The sequence below is a fragment of the Phalacrocorax carbo genome, unplaced genomic scaffold (genome assembly GCF_963921805.1).
Source record: "Phalacrocorax carbo unplaced genomic scaffold, bPhaCar2.1 SCAFFOLD_73, whole genome shotgun sequence".
Lineage (NCBI taxonomy): Eukaryota > Metazoa > Chordata > Aves > Suliformes > Phalacrocoracidae > Phalacrocorax > Phalacrocorax carbo.
The window spans coordinates 197,382-208,503 of record NW_026990539.1 but is presented as its reverse complement, the minus strand read 5'-3'; the positions used below and the strand labels follow the sequence as shown (position 1 = coordinate 208,503).

Below are 11,122 nucleotides of genomic sequence, written 5' to 3'. Positions count from 1 at the left end.
GAAGGCTTTGAGTGTTAAAAGTCAGATTTAGACCCTAAACATGAGGTTTTGCGACATACAAATGAGGTTTGATAGTGAAAAAGACAGGTTTGGACCCTACCAGTGAGGGTTTGGGACCTCTAAATGAGGCTTTGCACGAGAAAACAGGGCTCTGGAAATGAAAAAATGAGGTTTTGGTACCTAAAAGTGAGGGTCTGGTACTTTCAAAATAGGCATTGAGCATTAAAAGAGGGGTTTGGACCCTGCAAGTGAGGGTTTGGGACCTGAAAGTGAGGCTTTGAGCTTTAAAACAGGGGTTTGGACCCTAAAAGTGAGGGCTTGGGACCTAAGAATGAGGGTTTGGACCCTAAAAAAGACACGTTTGGACCTGAAAAGTGAGGGTTTGGCACCTAAAAATGAGGCTTTATTCCTTGTTAGAGGGGTTTGGACCCTGAAAGTGAGGGTTTGGGACCTGAAACTGAGGCTTTGAACCTAAAAAAACGGAATGATAAAAATGACGGTTTGAGCATTAATAGGCTGGATTCAATGCTAAAAGGGAGGGTTTTATGTCCCAAGCCCCTCTTTCAACACTCAAAGCCTCATTTTTTAGTCCCAAACCCTCACTTTCACGGTCCAAAACCCTCCTTTTTAGGGACAAACCCTCATTTTTAACAGCCAAAGCCTGACTTTTATTGTCCAAACCCATCTTTTAACGCTCAAACCCTTATAGTTAGGACCGCAAACCTCACTTTTAGGGTCCAAACCCCTCCTTTTTTAGGGACAAACCCTCATTTTTAGGTCCCAAAGAATCACTTTAAAGCACCCAAAACCTCACTTTTAACATCACAGCCTTAATAGCTAGGAGAGTAAACCTCACTTTTAGGGTCCAAATCCCTGTTTTAAAGATCAAAGCCTCATTTTTAACAGCCAAAACCTCACTTTCAGGGTCCTAACCCCTCTTTCAACGCTCGGTGCCTCATTTAGAGGTCCTAAACCCTCACTGTTAGGGTCCAGACCTTTCTGTTTTACTGTCAAAGACTCGTATATTTGTTGCAAAGCCTCACACTGAGGATCTAAATCCATCCTTTAGGGCTCAAAGCATTATTTTTAGGTCCCCAACCCTCCCTTTTGGTCTCCAAACTTGCCTTTTTTAGCATCAAAGCCTCATTTTTATATCCCAAACCCTCACTTTTAGGACCCAAACCCCTCCTTTTTAGCATCCAAACCCTCATTTTTAAGTTCCAAAGCCTCCCTTTTATTGTCCAGACCCCTATTTTAACCTCAAAGCCTTATAGTTAGGACTGCAAACCTCACTTTTAGGGTCCAAATCCCTCTTTTAAAGCTCAAAGCCTCATTTGTAAGAGCCAAACCCTCACTTTCAGGGTCCAAAGCCCCATTTTTACACCCAAAGCCACACTTCCATCATTGAAACCCCTCTTTTAATGCTCAGTGCCTCCTCTTTCGGTCCCAAACCCTCACTTTTAGCATCAACTCTGGTCCTTTAAGGCACAAACCATCAGTTTTTCTTTCCAAAACCTCACGTTTTAGAGTCCGAATCCCTTGTTTAAGGCTAAAAGCCTCATCTTTAGGTACGAAACCCTCACTTTCAGGGTCCAAACCCCTCTGTTAAGGAACAAAGCCTCAGTTTTAAATTCCACATCTTCAGTTTTAGGGTCCAAACAACTACTTTTAAGTAGGTGTTCAAAAGCTTTTCAAACTTTTGAAAAGCAGGAACGGGTTCGGTTCTATACAGGACAGCGCTGCTCAGAAATGGACCCCAGTCCCTGCTGGCCTCAGCGACCCAGTGGCACACACTCCTGTTACCGGCTCATCTGGTGGCTGGCTGTACAGAAATGTGACCTTTTTTGCCGTGGCTGGGGGTGGTGATGGTGGTGTTGCTGGTGTTCTGTCTCAGCTCTATAATCCATAAAGGAACAGAGACTTTAAAGTGTATCATGTTACTGGTTTGACAGGACTTGCATGCTAGAGAAGAGTTGCTCAAGTGACTTGCTACTGTTACAGCCTCTTGCTAGAAGGAGCAAGAGGGAACAGGGAAGGGTGTAGAGGAGGACCGGAGCAGCCCCGTAGCTGGTGTGTGCCGCCAGCATCGCCCTCGTACAGCCGTCTCGCCAGCAAACGCAGGAGGAGCAGAGCAGCTTATGGCCACTGCACGAAGCAGCTGCAGCGCAGGAAGGGGAATTTAACTGCGAGGCTGTGAGGCACAGCACGCGTGGTAGCCGAAGCCCCACGGGAAACACGCGGAGATGTCAAGCTCTCTAAAGGACCCTGAGATATGAACAGCAAGAACTTAGCAATTGTTGACCTGGTATTTCTTGCAGACGGAAGCAGCTGACGGCTTCCTCTTTATTTGCTCCTAGTCCAGTCCTTGGGCAGATAGGCCAGACCTTGCAGCAGGGCATGCCTGCTGGAGAAAAACTGCTAAAGCCGCCTCTTTGTTGCTGCTCCTGTAACCAGAGCGATAGAATTAACCAGCCATAGATGTTGCTATACTCCTCGTACAGCCTTATCCAACTGGACGTTAAGTCTGGGGACATGGAGTATACCAATCAGTGTATTCTCTGATCTGCATTTTAGTCCCTCGGTAATCATTAATGTGAACGAAACAATAGACAATGTGCTGCTGTCAGAAAAGGATGACAAAATGTGGTTTCGTGTAGCGGACTGAGAAAACTGGCCAGGACTGCCAAGATTAAGAGCCGAGTAGGTAAAAGGTAATTCCGACAGGGGCAGATCGCGACCACCGACTCACGGACCACCACCGACCCAAGTAACACCACCTACTCAAAAGAGAACAACAGAAGAGGATAACTGAGCCTGCGCAGTAATTTACATATGGAACGAGCAAGTTTGTACCAATCGGTAGAAAGGACAATAATGAATATCTATGAATATGTAACTTTTTGATCTATAAATTGTATGGGAAAGGTGCGTAAGGTAGGCACGTTAGGAGGAGCGACCCCGCGTGCATCCGGCGCTGTGAATAAAGAATGCCTGCTCTTTAATACTAAATTGGTGTTAGAGAGCTGTTTCTGATTTTACCGCGTTTTTCGGTAACACTCCTACCAGTCTGTCATGATCCACTGTCGGGCTGAACAATTTGGCAGAGGTTAAACCCCCTTGCTTTCCAACCGACCTCAGGTAATTCTGGGAGGTTGGGGGCGGCTGGGCTTAACTTCTGACTGACTCCAACGTGTTGCCGTGGCCAGGTTCCTTCTACATTCTCGGGCACAGAACTAAGACTAAAAACGGCATCAAAGTGCCAAGTCCCTTCATTTGGCCAGCGACGGAGACGCGAGAGAAAAGCAGAGAAAGAGAGAAAAAAGGGAGAAAGGGGGGAGAGAGAAAACGAGAGCGACACGAGAGTGTTGCAATAGCTACCGCCGCGGGTCTGGGGCGGTCCGTCCTTCCGTGCGGTCTGTCCCTCCGCGCGGTCCGTCCCTCCGCGCGGTCCGTCCTTCCCCGCGGTCCGTCCTTCCCCGCGGTCCGTCCCTCCGTGCGGTCCCTCCCTCCGTGCGGTCCGTCCTTCCCCGCGGTCCGTCCTTCCACACGGTCCGTCCCTCCGTGCGGTCCGTCCCTCCGTGCGGTCCCTCCCTCCGTGCAGTCCGTCCTTCCGCGCGGTCCGTCCTTCCCCGCGGTCCGTCCCTCCGCGCGGTCCCTCCCTCCGTGCGGTCCGTCCTTCCCCGCGGTCCGTCCTTCCCCGCGGTCCGTCCCTCCGTGCGGTCCGTCCCTCCGTGTGGTCCATCCCTCCCCGCGGTCCGTCCTTCCCCGCGGTCCGTCCCTCCGTGCAGTCCCTCCCTCCGCGCCGACTGTGAGATTTGATTCTGCGCTTTTGAACAACTGAGGAGACGATAAGCAGTGAGTCACGTGTCTCTCTGATAATGTTTTCCTAGCGTAAGCTTACCTGGGGCTTGGGGCATGATATAATTCAATAGGCTGGAAAAGGAGAAAGAGGACAGTTACCCTTTTTCCTTGTGGTAAAGCTGCACTTGAGCCTGAGCTCTCAAGAAACACTGCTGAGTTTATTTCAGTAAAACTGAAATCGAGGGGTTCTAAGGCAGTGTTGCAAAGCCCTTCAGAATTCAAGGGACACCTGGAATTATAAACGTGAAACGTTCTTTTCGCCAGGTCATAGACGTTAAATAAGTCCATCAATCGCTCTCTGAGAGCTTGCTTGCATCTTTTTCTATATTTCATTATTGCTGGAAATTTTTTCAGTTTTCAAGTCCTTTAATGACGGTTCCCGGTTTTTAGTATTTCGTATAAAACCAAGATGTTGCTGCTGACCCCACCTATTGAATAGCTGCGTGTTTTAATTGCCCAAGCCTCTGGCTGAGTATTCATGCCATTGAACGTTACTCACTGAAGGTGTGTGCGTGAGGCGTGAATCCAGCCTTCGTACCCAGGTGGCGAATAGGAGTTTCCCCAGGGACGGATCCAGAGCAGGGAATTAAGCTCTCACTCTGCACTGCGCTTTGGAGGAGGAGCGGGTTTGTGCCCCTTCTCCGAGTGGATGGTGAGCTGAGGGGTATTTCACCCTTAGGGAACCTGAAGTTAAGCCAAAGAATGTCGAGTGAGTTCAAAACCCTGCCCAAGCCTTTGGAACATCCCGGCTCTATTCACTGAGGCAAAGGAGTATTTTAGCTGAGCAACACTTATGCTGGGTAGAATGAGAGGATGAGAGGCTTTTGCTGCTTCAAATACTCATGGAAATGTCATTTTAAACGTGGTTCTTCAGACGAGATAAGTCTGCACCTCTTTTCTTAGCAGGACAAAACTTCTGAGCCTGTTCCCAGAGATAGAAAGAGCAGAGGAATTCCGTGGAGTTCCATGGTGGAGGGGAAAGATCCCAACCCAAAGGGTGCCGTGCTGACAAGCAGTGGGAAATACGCGATGCCAGCTCTTCCTGCGTAAGTATGGAATGAATTGGACTGACCGAGCAGTGAACAAGAGAAACCACGCGCAGAAGTGTGAGTGGCAATGCAACCCAACTGGCCAGCGCCTGTAGTGACGGGGGAGGAAGCACTGTCATTGCGTCTTAATCTTAAAATCTGTGATACTGTCTCATGTTGCAGTAGGGTGGTCCCCGTGTTCATGCCCCTGGAAGCTGGTTAAACCTGTGCTGTGCTAAGAACGTGTATTTCTGCAAAGCATTTTGGTGGTGTTTGTAGCGGAGTCGTTCTCTTGGAGAGGTCGTTTTGGTTCTGTTTGATGTGGCAAAGGCTCCTTGCAAAACGTAAGAAATTGCCGCTGGACTGAGATGTCCCCCCACTCTGACTTCTATGAACTCCCGTGTGTGGAAGGGACGGAACTTTTCCTGTTGCTGTAAATTAAGAAAACACTCCTGTGTGCTGAGAGGAGCGGCTGTTTTAAACTGCGCTTGGTAGCACTTCTGTTTTGCTGCCATGGATCTCCTTCTGGAGAAGCTGTAACACAGGCTCCTTCCCTTTCTAAAATGTAATCACTCAGAGACGAACTTGATCGGAGACTAACTTGGTGCTGTGCCTGCAATGTACATTTGCCGCCTGGCAAAGGAGAGGTGGGATTCATTTCACCTGATTTCTAGCTGTCCAAAAGTTATTTTTCTGGTCTGAGCTAATTTCTTGCTTGGTCAAAGGAAAGGGAGAGTTCTGCAGCAGGAAAATTGTTCCCCCCTCCCTCTTCTGGTCTTGTGGCTCTAGAAGAGTAGTTTAATCTGAAGGCCTATGTTTTAGAAGGTGAATGTGGAGTGAGAAGAATTCCACCTGTTCTCTTCCTTTGATAAAATCCAAAGCTTGGAAAAGTTTTCTTTGAGCCATCTTTAAACTTTTCTCTCCCACCAGGCCCTCTCCCCCTCCAGGGAAGCTTCTGTGCGAGGAAAGAAGGAAAAGCCTCCCTTTTTGCCAGAGGAGCCATCGCCCTCTTCTTCCTCCTCATCCTGCTCTGGTGATCCTAGTCCAGATGAGTTGTTGTGTCTCATTTGTGAAGATGCAATGTCCGATGCCGCTGTTAGTGCCTGCTGTGGAAACAGTTCCTGTGACGGATGTAAGTGCAGCTCCCACGGTTGTTACTTCAAAACATCACATCTGATCTTCTGAAAGCAGAAAGAGGAGATCAGGGAATTACTTTGTCACCAGCTCTATTTAAGACTTAAGCAGAGCCTGAACAGGAAAGGACTTTTCTCACTTAAAGGGAAAAAAGGCAGGAAGCTTTTTTCCCTTTTTACGTATGTAGTTAAATCCTCTTGACAGGCGGAAGGAGGAGTTTGAGAAGAGAGCCTAACTGCACAGGTGATTACAGTATTAGATATCGAACGCGTTTGGTTTGTCCGCAGCCCTTTCCCTCACACAAAATTATAGAGCCATCTCTGGTGCCTTCCTGTGGTCTGCAGCCAACGGGGAGCTGGGCATTTAATCCACACTCCTCTCCACGGGAGAGGTGGTTAAAAACTTCAGAGCTGTGCCGGTTGTAGCTGGGATAGAGTTAATGTCCTTCAGCGTCGCTGGCAGAGTGCTGAGGGCACACTGATGTTTCAGCTGCTGTTAAGTAGCGGCTCCGTGTCGCTAAGTAGCGCCTCTGCTAGTCAGGGGCCTCTCCAGCTTCCCGAGCTCTGCCCGACAGGTATGAGTGGCCGCGCCAGGGACCCCTCTGCCCGCCCAGCTCCATCAGGGGTGATGCCCAGGTGCGAGGGCAGAAGGAGGCCCCGAGCCGTGCGTCAGTCGGCCAGAGTGAGTCGGCCAGCGTCAGTCGGCCAGCATCGCCTGCCCGCACTCAGCTGGCTGGCGTCAGTCAGCGTCAGCGTCTGTTGTCGGGAGTCAGTCAGGACTTAATCCTGTCGGCACCGCTGACCCCCCGCCTGGGGTGTGGGGCTGAGCGCGGTGGTTCAAGTGCCGCCTTAGGCCCGTCAGTCAGGGTGGCTGTGTCAGCCTTGGCTGGCAGCTGTCACCTGCCTTTGGGCACACGGTGCCGTGTCCTGCTCTGCTGAGGGCGGCTCCTCATTCCCTGCCTGCTTCAGCTCGTTTTCCTGCTTCCACGTGCCTGGGCTTTGCTGGTTTAAGGCAGTGAAACGAACTTAATCAGGCTTCCCTTAACTTTGTGTCTTCTGCCTAGTGAGCCGTCGGACAGAGCTTTGGAGGAAGAATGGTGACAAGCCCCTGCTGGTGGGGTGGTGTTTTACTGGTGTGGAGGAGAGGATACTTCAGTTGGTGGGAGCGAGTCCCCAAACCCCCGGGCCTGTCGCGTGGGCTGCCAACGTTTCCGCAGCTCCCCTCGTCGGGCGGCTGTTTGCAAGGGGTGTGTTTGAGCACTGGGGGTTCAGCAGCCGCCGGGCCCTGGCCCTGGGCAGCCTGCTCTGGGGGACCCTGCCTGCGCAGGGGCTGGACCAGCTGCCCCCAGGGATTCCGGAAGGCCTTTCTCTCCCTTGTGACTCCGTGACTCTGGAACTGGTGCTGCGAGGGGCCAGCGCTGTGGGAGCGCTGGGAACGTTGTCTTCCCTGGGCTCTGCCTCTGTCGGGACGGCTGCGTGTGCGCTCTGCCCTGAGACACTCGGCGCCTGCGCCCGCCTGTCCAGGTACGCCAAGCAGTGTGCAACAGAGCACACTTTCAGGAGTGACCTGAGGAGCTTTTGCTAGCTTGGCCGCGTTGGAGAGGGACTGCAGCTCCTGCCTGCAGGAATAGTCGTGTTGGAGAATAACCATGGGAGGCAGCTGGGTAAAGGGGCTCTAGTGTCAAACGCTGATGTGTCTCGGGTTTGGGTTTGTTCATGTAAAGGGAAATGAAATCTGTGGTCTGCATCAGATACGGGATCGGGGCTGTTGGGGGCTGTATTTCTGGGGAAAATGTCACTGAGCCAGTCATGAATAGTAATTCAAAAAGCTCTATAATTGTGATCTTTCCCTGCTGTTCAACAAAGCGGATGCTGTTTTTCTCAACAGAGCATAGTTTTTCTTCCATTTCTTCTTCTTTGGCTTCTTCCCACTCTTTGTCCTCTTTCCTTAGACAATGTGACCCGAGCAGTGTCAGGCAATGGTGTCCCTTCTCTGACCACCAAGTAACGCTTCCCTGAGATCACTTTAGCTTCCACATCTGGCTGAGTGAAAGAATGACGCCCGTCAGCCTCAGCCTCCCTCCGTGCGAGAGTGAGCCTCTACGTGCACGAGGGAGTCCAGAGCTGACTGAGAGTGCCTTGGGTGCTGCCCTTTCTAAAAGCGAAGGGGTTTCTTGCAGCTCTCCTTGCAAAGTGAGTGTGTGGTTTGACACGTGCATGAGCTAGCAGGACGGCTTACGGCCACAGAATGGAGATGGGCAAATCCCCTCTCCTTCTCCCCGGTGCAGTGTCCTGCCTCCTTCCTTGTGCCGGCTTTTATGCTTGCTGGCTCTCTCTGCAACCCCGTTTCACTCTCTAAGCTGGTGGAAAACTCTCTGCTCTTGTGGGTGCGTTCCCTGTCTGCTTGGGGAGTTAATGTGGCTCCTAAGGAGCTCTAAACCGTGTGCAGGTCAGGGCAAGGGAAGGCACAGGGATACAGGAGCAGAGGAAGGAGCAGATGGAGAGATGGGGGCAGCAGCAAGGCCTCTCTTTTGGTGGCACTGAAGTGAACCTGGTTTGTGACATCACGTCTGCAGCTGCGACTGACCGTATCTTTAGCTTTTCCTTCAGTAAGCCCGTAACATTGTTGGCCTTTGAATCTGACTTTCATGTACTACATGTCAGTCAACGGTGACATCCCAGAACACTGACTTGGCTGGATGTGATTCTGCTCAAACATGTAATTTCTCAGCTTGTTCTTTTTTATTTATTTTCTGGAGCTTTTTAATGCAAAACTCACTCTCTGACTCGTGCCGCCTTGCTTGACTTGACTCCAGTGTCTTGGGCTTTTTCCCATGTTGTTTATCCTGTCAGTACCCCTGCGTGCCTTTTTGTTGGTGATCTCGTAGGCATCAGAAAAGCAAAGGATTCTGCTTTTGCTCTGCTGTGAGATCCAAACCTGTCCTGAGTGCCCTTTTGTTAAGGAAAAGAGCCGCAGGAGGTGGCCGGGAGATTATTCACGGCAAAGGGATGAAAGTTCTGTCAATCTCAAAAATGTCGATGGCTGTCAGGAGCCTCTTTTGGCATTTTCTTCTCTATTCACAGTGAAGAATGCGAGACCTCGCGGCTCAGGTAACGAGCAGCCTGCTGCAGTTTCCCGAGGTGACCATTCAGGCTCTTGGGGAAGATGAGCTCACCCGAGGGTCTGTGCTGCGTGGGCGGTTTTCCAGAGGTGAGCCTTTTCCTTGAAATTGGGTCTTGCTGTGAAGTTGTTACTGCCTGGAGGTGACCTGAGGCACGGGGTCACAGCATCAGCTGTGTCAGGTTGGTGCTGCTCAGGTGCGTCAGGTTTTGAGAGAACAGAAAGGATGAACTATGACAAAATGATGAAAAATGTTAACATTAAAACATTAGTAGAGTTAAACTTTGAAAGGACAACAGCCTGCGCCAGTCTTGAGCTATTAAAATAACACGGGCAAGTCAGTGAGCCCTCCTCAACTTCTAATGGAATGAAAGGCAGTTTTCAAAAAAGTCCTGGTGTGGTTTTGGGCTGTATTTATTGGTACCATCATAACATCCCGTGCAGAACTAGTTCTCCCACAGTGTTAGAGAGGCAGCCTCCCCTGCTTTTTCTTTCCTAGCCTGACTAAAAACAGAAGGAAGAGGAAAGCCCTGTTAGGCGCTGCAGCCAGGTTTGCAGAGCATTTAATGGGACGCAGAGGAGTGTCCCGGGAGAGCTGCTGAGAGCGGCTGAGCAGATGAGGTAGCTGACTTTGTCGGTGATCTGAAGGTAGAGCCGGGGGCCTGCCTGGGTGTCCGGGCTTCTGCTGAGACCATGTAGAATCTCTCTGTGTGACTGTAAGTGCAGTAGTTGAGTTAATACTCCCTTTGTGTTGGAAGTAGTTCAGTGAAACTAAATGTGCTAACTTCTCTCTGTGATCAGCGCGTGTAAAAGTTGAAATTGGCTCCCGCAGTGCCCATTTTAAGGTAATTCCTTGTTGAAGTCCAAACCCCTGCCCAAAGTAGGCGTGTGTTGAGCAAAGTTAGTCAACTAGAAAAGAATTGGCTGAGATTTTGCCATATTTGAAGTATGCTTTAGGAGTTGTATTCTCATATGTATTTAGATGATTTCTAGCAAAACCAAGCTGAATATGGTATAAAGACTAGAGACCAATCTATTGTAATCTTTATCCCAAACAAGCAGAATTCTTCAGTGCAGGAATGACAAGTCCAAATGCAAAATCATAAGGTGGTTCATTTTACGATGCATTGGTTGAGGATTCAGTGGGTGATTTTCAATAATCGACTGGAATTCGGTAAGCCTCTCTTGCTCTGTGAGCTACTTCTGTTGAAGCAAAGGGGCAGTGATTGTGATTTTCCCGTTGTTTTCAACCCTCTCCTGGGAGTTTGCTTTAGCCAGCCTTTTCTCTTCTTCCAGGGAGAGATGGGCTGGCCTGGCTGGCGTGTGGCCCTCAGCTGGAGGTCGTGAGCGCTGTGACGGGAGAGCGGCTCTCTGCACACCGTTTCAGTGGAGCCCGTGAGCAGCCTCCCACCATCCGCGTGGTGAAGGAGGTTTCCTGGCAGACGGGAACGGGGCTGCTGGTTGGCTTGAGAGAAGCAGAGGGAAGTGTTCTCTGCCTGTACGACCTTGGAACATCGAGCGTGGTTACAGCAGTAGTTCTGCCAGGAAGGGTAGGTGCTTTTTAATGGGGGAAACGTTGTCAGGTGCTGCATAACGCTGTTTCAGGAGCAGCTTTGGAGCGTCCCTTTGCTAGGACGTCCGTTTTCTCCATTGTGTCATCATACTGTCACTGCAGAGTGTCCAGTCGAGAGCACCTTGATGTGAAATCGTGGGGTTAACGGTACCGTTATCCTTTGAGTTTGCTGAGAGAGTCAAACAAGTTTTCTGGTTTTACAGTAGAGCACGTAGTTACCTCATTCTCCACTTTGACAAAAAGGCCTTGAAAACTACCTTTTTTTTTAGCCAGAGTGACAAAGAACTCGTCCTCACCCTGCCTTTCAAGTGTTGGTAACATACATGTCCTGAATGGTTCATTATGTCAGAAATACTGTCTTTAAAACATCTCAGACTTCCATGGCTGTGCTGTAGCTGACTTCGGC

At 50.1% G+C, this 11,122-nt stretch overlaps 1 long non-coding RNA gene across 1 annotated transcript; it reads left to right on the top strand.

The window, feature by feature from the left end:
* Positions 1-8,661: 8,661 nt before the first annotated feature.
* Positions 8,662-10,608, top strand: LOC135311446 (uncharacterized). The gene is made up of 3 exons (XR_010371077.1): positions 8,662-8,741; positions 9,107-9,233; positions 10,440-10,608. It is a non-coding gene; the product is annotated as an uncharacterized LOC135311446 (long non-coding RNA).
* Positions 10,609-11,122: the final 514 nt, after the last annotated feature.